At 38.3% G+C, this 10414-nt stretch overlaps 1 long non-coding RNA gene across 3 annotated transcripts in view; it reads right to left on the bottom strand.

Annotated features, from left to right (window-relative positions):
* The window catches only part of LOC107205938, a 56751-nt gene extending 47645 nt beyond the window's left edge, over positions 1-9106 (bottom strand). For all 3 annotated transcript variants that reach the window (XR_004497315.1, XR_001522201.3, XR_004497316.1), the window contains exons 1-2: positions 8587-9106; positions 99-5354 (exon numbers count right to left, since the gene is read on the bottom strand). This is a non-coding gene — a long non-coding RNA (uncharacterized LOC107205938). The remainder of the gene's footprint in view (positions 1-98; positions 5355-8586) is intronic.
* Between the last annotated feature and the right edge of the window lie 1308 nt (positions 9107-10414).

Genomic DNA, 10414 nt, shown 5'->3' on the forward strand with positions numbered 1-10414 from the left:
CTGAAATGTGTGACAAAGAGGGAAGGGTCACTGGCTTAGAGCATTACAAGGGCATGGGCAAGCAACTGTGATGACACTTGCCAAATGTTAGCATTCACCTAATTCAGGAGGGTCCCTGCTGATTGACAGTTCCTCACTCTTCAGCATCTAAGGACAGAAATACACAAGTTCATTAATTAATAACCCTGCTAGACTTCGAAGATATAAAGGCTAAAAGAAAAAAAAATAACAATAACAAACCCTAAAAAAAAATCACCAAAAAAACCCACAAAAAAAGCCCAAAAAAACCCCAAATAAACCAAATCCCACAAAGAAAGCAGCTTGGTAGGAGAGAGCCAGCTCAGTATGAAATATGTACAAAGTATGCATATATATATAGATATAGATATATAGATATATAGATATTATATATTATATATTTAAGAGCACGCCTCACTGGTTTAAAGCCATTTTAATAGCCTACAGGCAAAATTTGTCATGGTATGTAGCTGAGTGCTGTGCTTGCTTAAAATGCTTTTGACAATGTGAGGAAAGCCTTTAAGCATTTGATGAAGGTAAGTTAGTTAGCAGGGCTTGGAAGCCAGTTTGCAGGTTCCAAGATAATTCCTCAAGATCCAATTAAACTGTTGAATTTTACATTCATTCAATTTTTCTAATGCTTTTAGTTAAGGGGATTTCTCCCATACATAAACCGCTCACACACACCCCATACTCCCAAACCAATGATTTTAAATACAGTTCTATGTGACTGTTTAGCTTTTAGTCCTTTGATTGTTGAAGTGTGTTATTCTTTCAAAGAAAAAAAAAAAAAGCTTTGAGCACATTTTTCTTTCCTGGCTACAGCAACAGGGAGATTTAACTCTGTATATCATAGCTGACTGCAGAGGTTATATAAGAGTAACACCTGTGGATAGTTGCTAAAGACAGCAAAATGTTGACAATTTCTTATATTGGTTACTTACTGTGCTCTTCAGATGTCAGCTGTAGGATACTACAAAACAGGATGTGAGAGCAACAAAATTTCTCTTGCATGTGGGTACTCACACTGAAGGAAATCCATCATTATCAGAATGATCAAATCTTCCACAAATTCAAAGATTAGTTCAGCTGGTATTCTCATGTAAGAATACTTTTGATAAAAAAAGAAGTAAATGTGGAAGTTCATGGCATTTCAGTAAGTACTACTTTTACATTTGATCACAGCAGATCCTGTGGTGTAACCTTTAGAGTATAGGAACAGAAATCTTTTCTGACATTTTCTATCACATTTGTATCTTTCTTTGACATAAGCATTAGTGCTCTTGTCATAACAAAGAATATATTCAGCAGTTAGACTTAAAGGGAATTGAAATCTGTCTGGCAAAGTGATCTTGAAATCATGCAATATGTCAGAAAACGTGATGTAACGTTGAATTATGTTTTTATACTACTTTTCACTCAGTCTGATTTAATAGCTTTCAGCAGAGTGAATTCCATCAAAAATCGTGACAGAATTAACACATTTATATGCACTGATCCATCAAAGAATATTTGAAACTCAACACTGTAACTTGTCTTTGTGGTCGAAACTTTTAGAGTAAATACACAATACCAACATGACCAGTGAATCTTTCTGCAGTGAATGCTGCAGTTCATCTGGGAGCAAGCACTTTCACTCCTCACTTGTGATGAGCATAAATTGGTCTTGTAGCTGAAAACATTTCTCCTGACAGAGGGTATTGAGGACAGAGATTTCTGCCAGGAACTCCACGATGCTGTTCATGCATCTTTCATCTTTGGAATGTAATGTTCAGATCTGCTTTAGATCATAAAAGAGCTGTGAATTTCTCCACACTAGTAAGAATCAGGTCACAGTATAGCATAAGCAGAATTTGAAGAAGAAAGGATTTCTGCTGTTGAAAAAGATTTCATTACCGAAAGAGAGGGGTTTTTTATTTGATTTTTTTTTCAGAATTGAATGACAGAATACAGAAATATGTGACAAGTATAAGTGAATGGATTAAATTTATTGCAATGTGCACTTTCTTCTCCCTACAGAGCAAACAAAAGACAGAAGCAAGTAAGGCCAAAGAGGCATCTTTTCCTTACATGGTTAAAATGGCCTAGTCTGAGTTTTTACATACTAAAACTCATGAAGTTCATAAGAGAAATTCAGAATATGTCATTCTATAGTGGGCATAAATCAGGATTTTCATAAACAGTGTAATTACTTAGGAGTCCAGTGCCTTAAAGAGCATCCAATGACATTGTCAAAATGATTCCCACACATTGGGGATGATGTTAACCAAGGATCCAGGAAAATTTCTCCTGAAAAGCTACCGCTGACATCAGTGGACTTGGGATGCTCTTTAAATAATAATCAATTACCTATCACCAACTAAGTCACTAAATTCTGCTTCTTGCACCTTATTTCTGGATTCCCTTGTAGTTACATTTTCAAATACCAGGCAGGTATTTTTCATGCAAAATAAGTGTTCTTGTGAATCCTTTGTTCTAAATTATCTTCTCACAGACAGTCTCTCTGCTTCAAAACCAGCTAAGCTAAAGCACCTGAATGCAAATTCAGCTTTAAAAGAATAACATTATACACATCTGGAGGAAAGGTAATTTAGCAGATTGATTTGGTCACTGAACGTTTTCCCTGCTGCCATCTTAAGACTTATACCTGTAATCGATTGCACTCCCTGCTCCATGACCCCTGGCAATACTGCTCTTCATTCCAAAGGCAACACTTCCCAGTTGGCTTCTCAGACCATGCATTGTATGCATTGTGAACAAAGCTCCTGGCAAGGGGCAGTATTCTCCTTCTATCTCATCTCTATCATCTTCAAGTCCTCTCTTTAAAGGAAATAAACTGCAGGTGTGTATGCTTCCCCCTCCGCTCTTTACCTTCCCTTCTCAGAAAGGTCAAAAAATGGGATTAAAATTCTCTCACTGCACACCTCACAGCGAGGGCAAAATGCATATGAGAAAGGGCAAGTGTGCAAGCACACACTCACATCCACAGGCACAGGAATAGCCCTACACTTGTGGAATGTAACTCTTTACATTTGTGCATATAATAGATGTTGGGAGGGGACATGAAATGGACTCTCTGCTCCTGAAAGCAGGATTTAGCAAACACCACAGTAGGATTGCCATCGTTATCCAGGCCTTCAGATCCTATAAATTAAATATATCAAACAATAAATAACACAAAGCAGATAAGAATATAACTGACTGAATTCAAAAGAATAAGGCAAACACTTTGACTTAGCTTTCTACAGTAATTTCAATAAAAAAAAAAACATTAAAACAATTTATTTCACATAAACAAGAAAGAGAATAAATATAAAAATATACTGACATTTCATTTTTCTAATGAGATACTCTTTCTCCTCTGTTGGGTAGAATATATGTAGACAAGCACAAAAAGTCTTAGAGAAAAAAATGAGTCCAGAATCAGAGATACATCTTTCGAACTCAATCAAGAGTTCCCCACACCAAAATTTCAATCAACTTTTAATTTAAAAGTTTACCTCAGGGAGAATTTGCTTATTTCAATAAGTCATGTAATTCTATTAAAATCAATGGGACCATACGTATTAGTAAAATAGAGCCTGATTAATAATTTCATTCTAACTTTGGCCTATTCTAGCTTAATAGCATTATAAGAAATCTCTTTCAAATAAATACCTCCTTTCTGAATCATGATAATGTGGTTTCCATGAAGAAATTTTATGAGCAGATTTTGAGCTAGGGGACAGAAGACTGAAATATTTTTACAGAACCAAGACTGGCAAAAATGTAATTTACTTATATGCTTGACAAACCTCCTGGCTTATTAACACGAGAGCCATTTGACAATGTCCAAGTCATGCAGCTGAGGTTTTTGGAATGGTTTGAAAAATAAACCAAGAAGAATGTCATGGAGGAGATTGATGTCAGGCTACTACCAAAGAAATACACCTTCCAGAAAAGTCCAGGGTAACACCAAAGCTTTTTCCTGGGTTTCAGAAAACAGCATACTGAGTTGTCCCTCAAGCAGGAAGCCGTTGAGCTGCACTGTGAATACAAAAGATTGGGGTACAGAAGCTGGCACCATGGGCTTGGATAGATTTGCAGGATTGAAAGAGGTGATCTAAATCCATCCTTGAGTGCATACACAAAGGTATTTGTCATAGAGCCTCAATGTGCTAGAACTACAGTGCAGTTCATGTGGAAACCTTGCTTAACACTCCCAGGACTAAGGAAGTGCAAGCTAAAGTAAGGAACTATAATACATTACATCTTCCTTTCCTCAGGAAGGGGATCAAAATACAACCATCTCTCAAGTAGTTATCACCTTCATCTCATTTCTCATTAGCAGATGGGAAATGAAAGCCTGATCTGTCAGCACGTGGGTAATTTTTTCCCCTTTGGAGCTTTCCTTCCAAGTCTGGCATTTCTCGAAGGTATTGATAGGCAGCATATTTATCTTTCAAGCATTCATCATCTCTGTAGCAGTGGGATTTGTATATTGCATCACTCAGCATCCCTTTGAGATGGCATGCAAAACACTAGAAGTGGAAGCACCTTCATTTTCTACCAGCCAAAAAGTGCAGCAGAAAGATTACTGAAGAGGTCGATTATTACTCGAATAAGAGGTTGATGTTTTCCATAGTACTTGTCCAGCTTAAAAGACATTACTCTTTTTCAGAGCACGGTTCTCTTTTGCAAGCTGAAGTTCCTATCTGCCAGGGATGGCTTCTAGCCATGAGGAGGACAAAGTCTTCTTCCCCATTGTTTTCTTATGGCAGTCTCATTCTCATGCCCACTCCTGAAGGACCAGTCCATGGAGGAAGCACCAGGGAGCCCAGGGGCCTTTTTATGTATCTGAAAGGTTTATTGAGGTTTCAAATCATCCAACTCAGGGCTCTAAGAGCTGATCTCACAATGTATGAAACACTGAGAATTATCTGTTTTGTGGAGAAAAATGACATAGACTTTGGGTAGCTAACCAGGATTCCTTTGTCACTAAACAGGTTTTTTGCTGGAATAAAGTACATCTTAAGGTTGAATTTGCCAAAAAGAAATACAATTTAGTTTTTCCTAGGATGTTCTACACATGCCTAGACTTGAATTTCATGCGCAAATTTCATTCTGTGTAGAAGGGCACCAACAACTCACTTGAGACTAGCTTCCCAGGCAGGAAATAAATCTGTGACAGACAACTCAGCCCATTGATTGCTTATACCACAAACAAAAGCTATCCTACCATCCAAACAGAGAATATTCACTGTCACACGGCTGATAATGTGAATCTACTGGCTCCTTTAGGGACATCCAATATGGTGATAAGCCTATAATCTTCACCAGTGAGTCAGGAATCTGCCCTTGTAAAAACAAAAAAAAAAAAAAAAAAAAAGAAAAAAAAAGAAGGCAATCAGTCTACTGGGCTACATTAGAACATTGTCAGTGTTTCAAAACAGCCTCAAACTTTCTTTTATTCTAGGTGATCCCATTTTCTATTTGCCTGGGTACAATGGGCTTCTTCTCAACATCTTCTCCAGTACATATGGGCAAATGGCATTTGTTAGTCTCCCTAATCTCTTAAAATCTGAATTCTTCTTCCAGTATATTTTTTCCTCACTACAAATGAAACTTGAAAATGGGAAGAGGAAGTGTATCCTACTAAGCAATCACCCCTATTCCCACTTTGAATTTACTGTATGACATATTTAGTTTCATGAAGCTCAGTTTATCTAGAGGGCATGGGCTTTGTCTGTGCTTCATTTGCTCCCCAGACTGGCTAGCCACTAATGTGGGCAGTCCTGCCACAATATGAACCTCACAACCAACTGCATATGTGTGCATATGTCTGCAAACAGTAGCAAAACATTATCTGAGCAGGGAGCAAGGTGTCCTTCACTTTGAGGCAGCCAGTTGTTTTCCCTTCTCTCCAGTATTCTAGGTGCTGTTTTGGAGGATTGGTACCAGGGCCTGAATTCCCATCACACAGAACTGTCTTCTGCAAAGGATTTATTTCTGGTATTGTCAAACCAGGCAGGAAGATGGAAATCAGCATCACAGGATATAGGTGAAAGATCTGGTTCCCTTCCAAATTCATTGGATGATTCTTTATTTACTACAAAATCTTCCTGCTCCCACACCCTTCATGCCTTGACTCCCTGATATTTGGGGGGGGGGGGGGGGGGAATGCAGGTAATTTGATATTAAACTTTGCATAAAAAAATAAAAAAAAATGAATACATAAATTCAAATATGGTAAGGAATTTAAATCCTTGTGCTATATTTTTTAATTAAATTTTCAGCGAAATTCCTTGTAGTAAAATTAGCCATGATGTCTTACAGAAAAGAATCTCTGGTGACTGCATAAATTAATTAAGTCCCTTTTATGTGTTTAAATATTGTTATAGCAATTTTTCTGGAAGACAATCTGATTTTGATCATGCCAAAGCCAAACAGAACTCAAAACCCTGAGATACGGCAATTTCTAAATCCCACTTGTAATTAGTAGTTTACAGGTGAATTTGAAATGTCAGACTTGCAACATATTTAAAAGTATTTCATATTTTCAGGAGCTCTGGGAAAAAACCTGTCAGTATCAGGAATTGGTGATTCAGATTTCATTGGGATCATCAGATAACTGATTTTATTTGCCATATGCTTTCTTATTTATATTAGACAGACTATGCAACAGCTTTTTACTCTGTAAGCAGCACCTTTGATTATTCAGCTATAAATCTGAAATTAAAAAATAAAATTGATCCTAAGGAAGTGTCTCTTTCTCCAGTTCCACTGTACTGTATAGAAAAGGATGTCTATATTCCTTTAAACAAAGGATGTTTTGTTCTTAAGCAACTTCATTTAAAGGAAAGTAGCAGTAATCCAAGCAGTAATCCAAGCAGTAATCCAGTCATTTGAATCCAAAGGCAACTTTTGGCTCTAGATCTTCATTGTAGAGGCCCCTGTCTCCAGGGTGTAGCAATTTTTGGTTTTTCTTTTTTTTTTTTTTTTTTCCTGGGTTACAATCTCAGATATATCTTTCTCATGGCTTTTACTTCTCTGTTGTTTAGCTGTACCTCCGTTCAGTGTGCTGTGTTCTGCAAATCCTAATCTTTGGCATTACTGCTTCCTCCTCATGGACCACAAAATTTAGGTTCCTAACTTAGGGTTGTGTGCACCCCTCTCATTTAACCAATGACACTATTGCACTGAGTGACACCATTTTTGAGCTCTTTCTGACTCCATGTTCCTAAACCTTGTTGATATAATGATTCAAGCTACTTTTGGAAATGCCAGCTAGTCTCCAGAAACCCTTAGGTGCTCTTGAATACTCCATCTTTAGATCATGGGTCCTGTGGAAGTGAAATCAAATGCTCTGAAAAGCAAGAATAAAGGCCAGAAACACCTAACATTTTGGAAAGAAAAAAAAATCATGCTGCTAATTCTAAAAAGTTGTTTATAAGCTGAATAATAACAAATTTATGTATTGTTTGTATTGCAATAAAAAATAAAATACCATGTACTTAATTTGCAATTTAAGGATCTGTTAAATAAAATACCTCTCATGAATCTACAGGAAAATCAGTCAACCTGACAACAGTGAAGACATTCCTGTGTGTCAGCATGAAAGTATGATATGTTTCCAGATGCGTTTTCCTTGGGTAAAAGAGAAAAATACAACCATTTCACAGCACTTTGCCTTTCTGGACCAAATTTATCTCTGTTGTAGCCTGGTGATGTCAACAGCGTTACAGTGTGGATGAATACAGGTCATTGTTTGTGAAGTTGGCAGTGAGTGTGTGTGTGGGAGGAGAAAAATGAGATCTTCTAACCCACATTTGCAGAAAAAACATGAGTATGAGTTTAGACACATACTCCTATTAAAACTGCACCATAATTTTGCCATTGGAAGTTTCAGAACAAATGGGTTCCAAATGAAACAGAATGAGGGTGTTTCTCCAAGTTATTTCCTGTGCTGCTGTCAGTGCTACTGCATGATGGTGTGACCACGTGATGTTGGGCTTGGGATGTAGAGCACAGGAACAAGGCTTTTCTTAATGGATTCCAGACCATGAATTCCAGCTAAGCTAGGTGTTCACTTTCTGCCCAGAATTTACCTGGCACTAATTAAAGTTAAGAAAAAAATTAAAAAAATAAAAAATTCCACATGTTTCTCTTGGTTATGTTTGATGCTTTGTACCCTAGGGAGAAGCTTAAGTGCCAGGCTGGTTATCAGGTTTCCTTTAGTACGTTCTTCTATGTCCTAAGTACTATTATCTGAAAGAGGATCCCAGTGCAATGCAGAAAGTTACAGCACAAGTAGTGTTCCAATACTGTGTAACTTGGGCATTTGCTGCACACCTCAGTGGGTCAAGCTTTCAGGGACTGACCCCAGGTGTGCTAAAGGGCTGTGCTTCCTATGGAAGATCCCACTACTGGGCTACAGAGATGTTCCTTATGGCCTGCTTGAATTGAAGACACACTGGGAATATGCACTGTTTTTCACTTTGGGAAGTTAAGACATTGCCAAGTCAGAAACCAATGTATTTAACATCACAGCAGCAGCTTTGGGAAGCAGTGAAGATTGCTGGTGGATACCTGCAGTGCCAGGCAGACTACAGCAGGCACCCCACTGACACACAGTCAGGCCATAACTGGTTCCTTCAGGACAACTGAAAGGCTGCTGTGTTATCTCCTCTACCCAAGCTTTGTTCCCCACTTTGCCAGCCACATCTGTGCTTTGCAGAACTCCTCGCCATGAGCAGCAAACCAAAGCAGAGTCCTGGAAAAGGCAAGAATACATACAGCTTAGAAGTGAGACCATTGTCTGAACCCGTCTCTGTACACAGGGCTGAAAAGAACCACTGGGCCTGGCATTTTTGGAAGAAATGTAGCTTTCTCTCTCAATTATTCCTTCAAAATTGAGTCACTTGTATGAAACTGCTGTGATTTTTGGACCATATCTTATGCTTCATAATAGCCTTTGGCATCAAAAATAAGCATATTGTCCTTATTGCTAGAACGGGTGAATAAAAATTAATATGCAGATTGGACATGGACCTTCATGTGTACTGGAGTATTCAAATACATTCCAGGACAGTTTAAAACTACTCTTCCATTTCTGAATTTATATAAGGAACAAACAAAACAAAACAAAACAGAAATCCAAACATATCTGTTTTATGTATGCTGCTCAAACTTCTGCCAAGGCAATTTGGGATTTCAAGTAGTATGAAATTCCTGTCCCCAGCCCAGTAGTAAGAAAGGGTAAGGGAAAACATTCCCAGTGGGCACACTTACTTTTCACAGCACATTTTTACCTTACCTGCACTCTTACCCTGTGCAGCACACCACCTCCTTCAGTCCCAGGGAAGCATCCCCTGCTTCCTGCTCCCCCACTTAAGAAACAGTAAACAGCAAATTTGTTTATGGCCCCCATTTTATTAATAGTGGCAATCAGAGGAACTTTTATGGATATGCTTTGTTCGCTTTAGCTCTTGCTTTGTCTTCCAAGTTGGGAACCCCCACAGGACACTCATAAATGGACAAATTTACAATCTAGCCTGTGTGAAGTGCCCACAGCAGCATCTATATCGAAGCTGTCTTTGTGCTCATGCACCAGCTGTGATGCCAGAGGGCACAGGGTCAGAGCAGAGGGCTTCCTCTGGCTTTCTACAAACTGGGATCAGCCAACCTTCATTTATCTGTGGTTAAGGACTTGTTTTGGTTTCTCAGATCATGACTCCACTGAGCTGTTTGGATATTTTTAATCGAAAGACAAAGCACTTCCTCTTCCAAACTTGGTGCCTGCAAGGAGCATAACAAACTAATCATTCAGAATAATTAGTTCTGTCAGAAAAATCTCTACAATTCTTACTAACGCTGAGTGTTTTGTAATCCTAATGAAAGGAAAAACCTGTCACTGTGATAATTTTCGATTGACCCATTTTCTTCAGTGGCTGGGGAGAGGGGAATGTTGTTTGTTTTTATCTCTAAGGACCATAAGCATGAAAACGATATCCGTAAATCTCACATTTCAGCTTTGCATTTCCAACTCAGCCTTCAAAGGAAACATTAGCTAGTCCAAAGAGCCAAGCAAGATTGTCAGATTGGTCATTTGTATATGCATAGCAGAGTGTCTTTCAGTTACCTGTGACTTTAGTTTCAAAATATTCCCAGGATGGGGAAACATTAGTTTTCCCCACTTCTAAATGGGAATCTGAGATGGAAAAAAATATGAGCAGCTTGCCAAGGCCATGGATGTAGTCCTTGCAAAGCCAAGGACTGGAATCCAAATTGTGAGTGCTTTAGCTTAGCACTTAAAAGCACACCCTCCCTGTGGGTTTTAATGTAATACAAGAAGCTTAAGATTGAAAAGCCATTTCTAAAGCCAGGTTTTATGAGAAAGGGTGGAAAACAAAATATT

The sequence above is a fragment of the Parus major genome, chromosome 1 (genome assembly GCF_001522545.3).
Source record: "Parus major isolate Abel chromosome 1, Parus_major1.1, whole genome shotgun sequence".
NCBI classification, from domain to species: Eukaryota; Metazoa; Chordata; class Aves; order Passeriformes; family Paridae; genus Parus; species Parus major.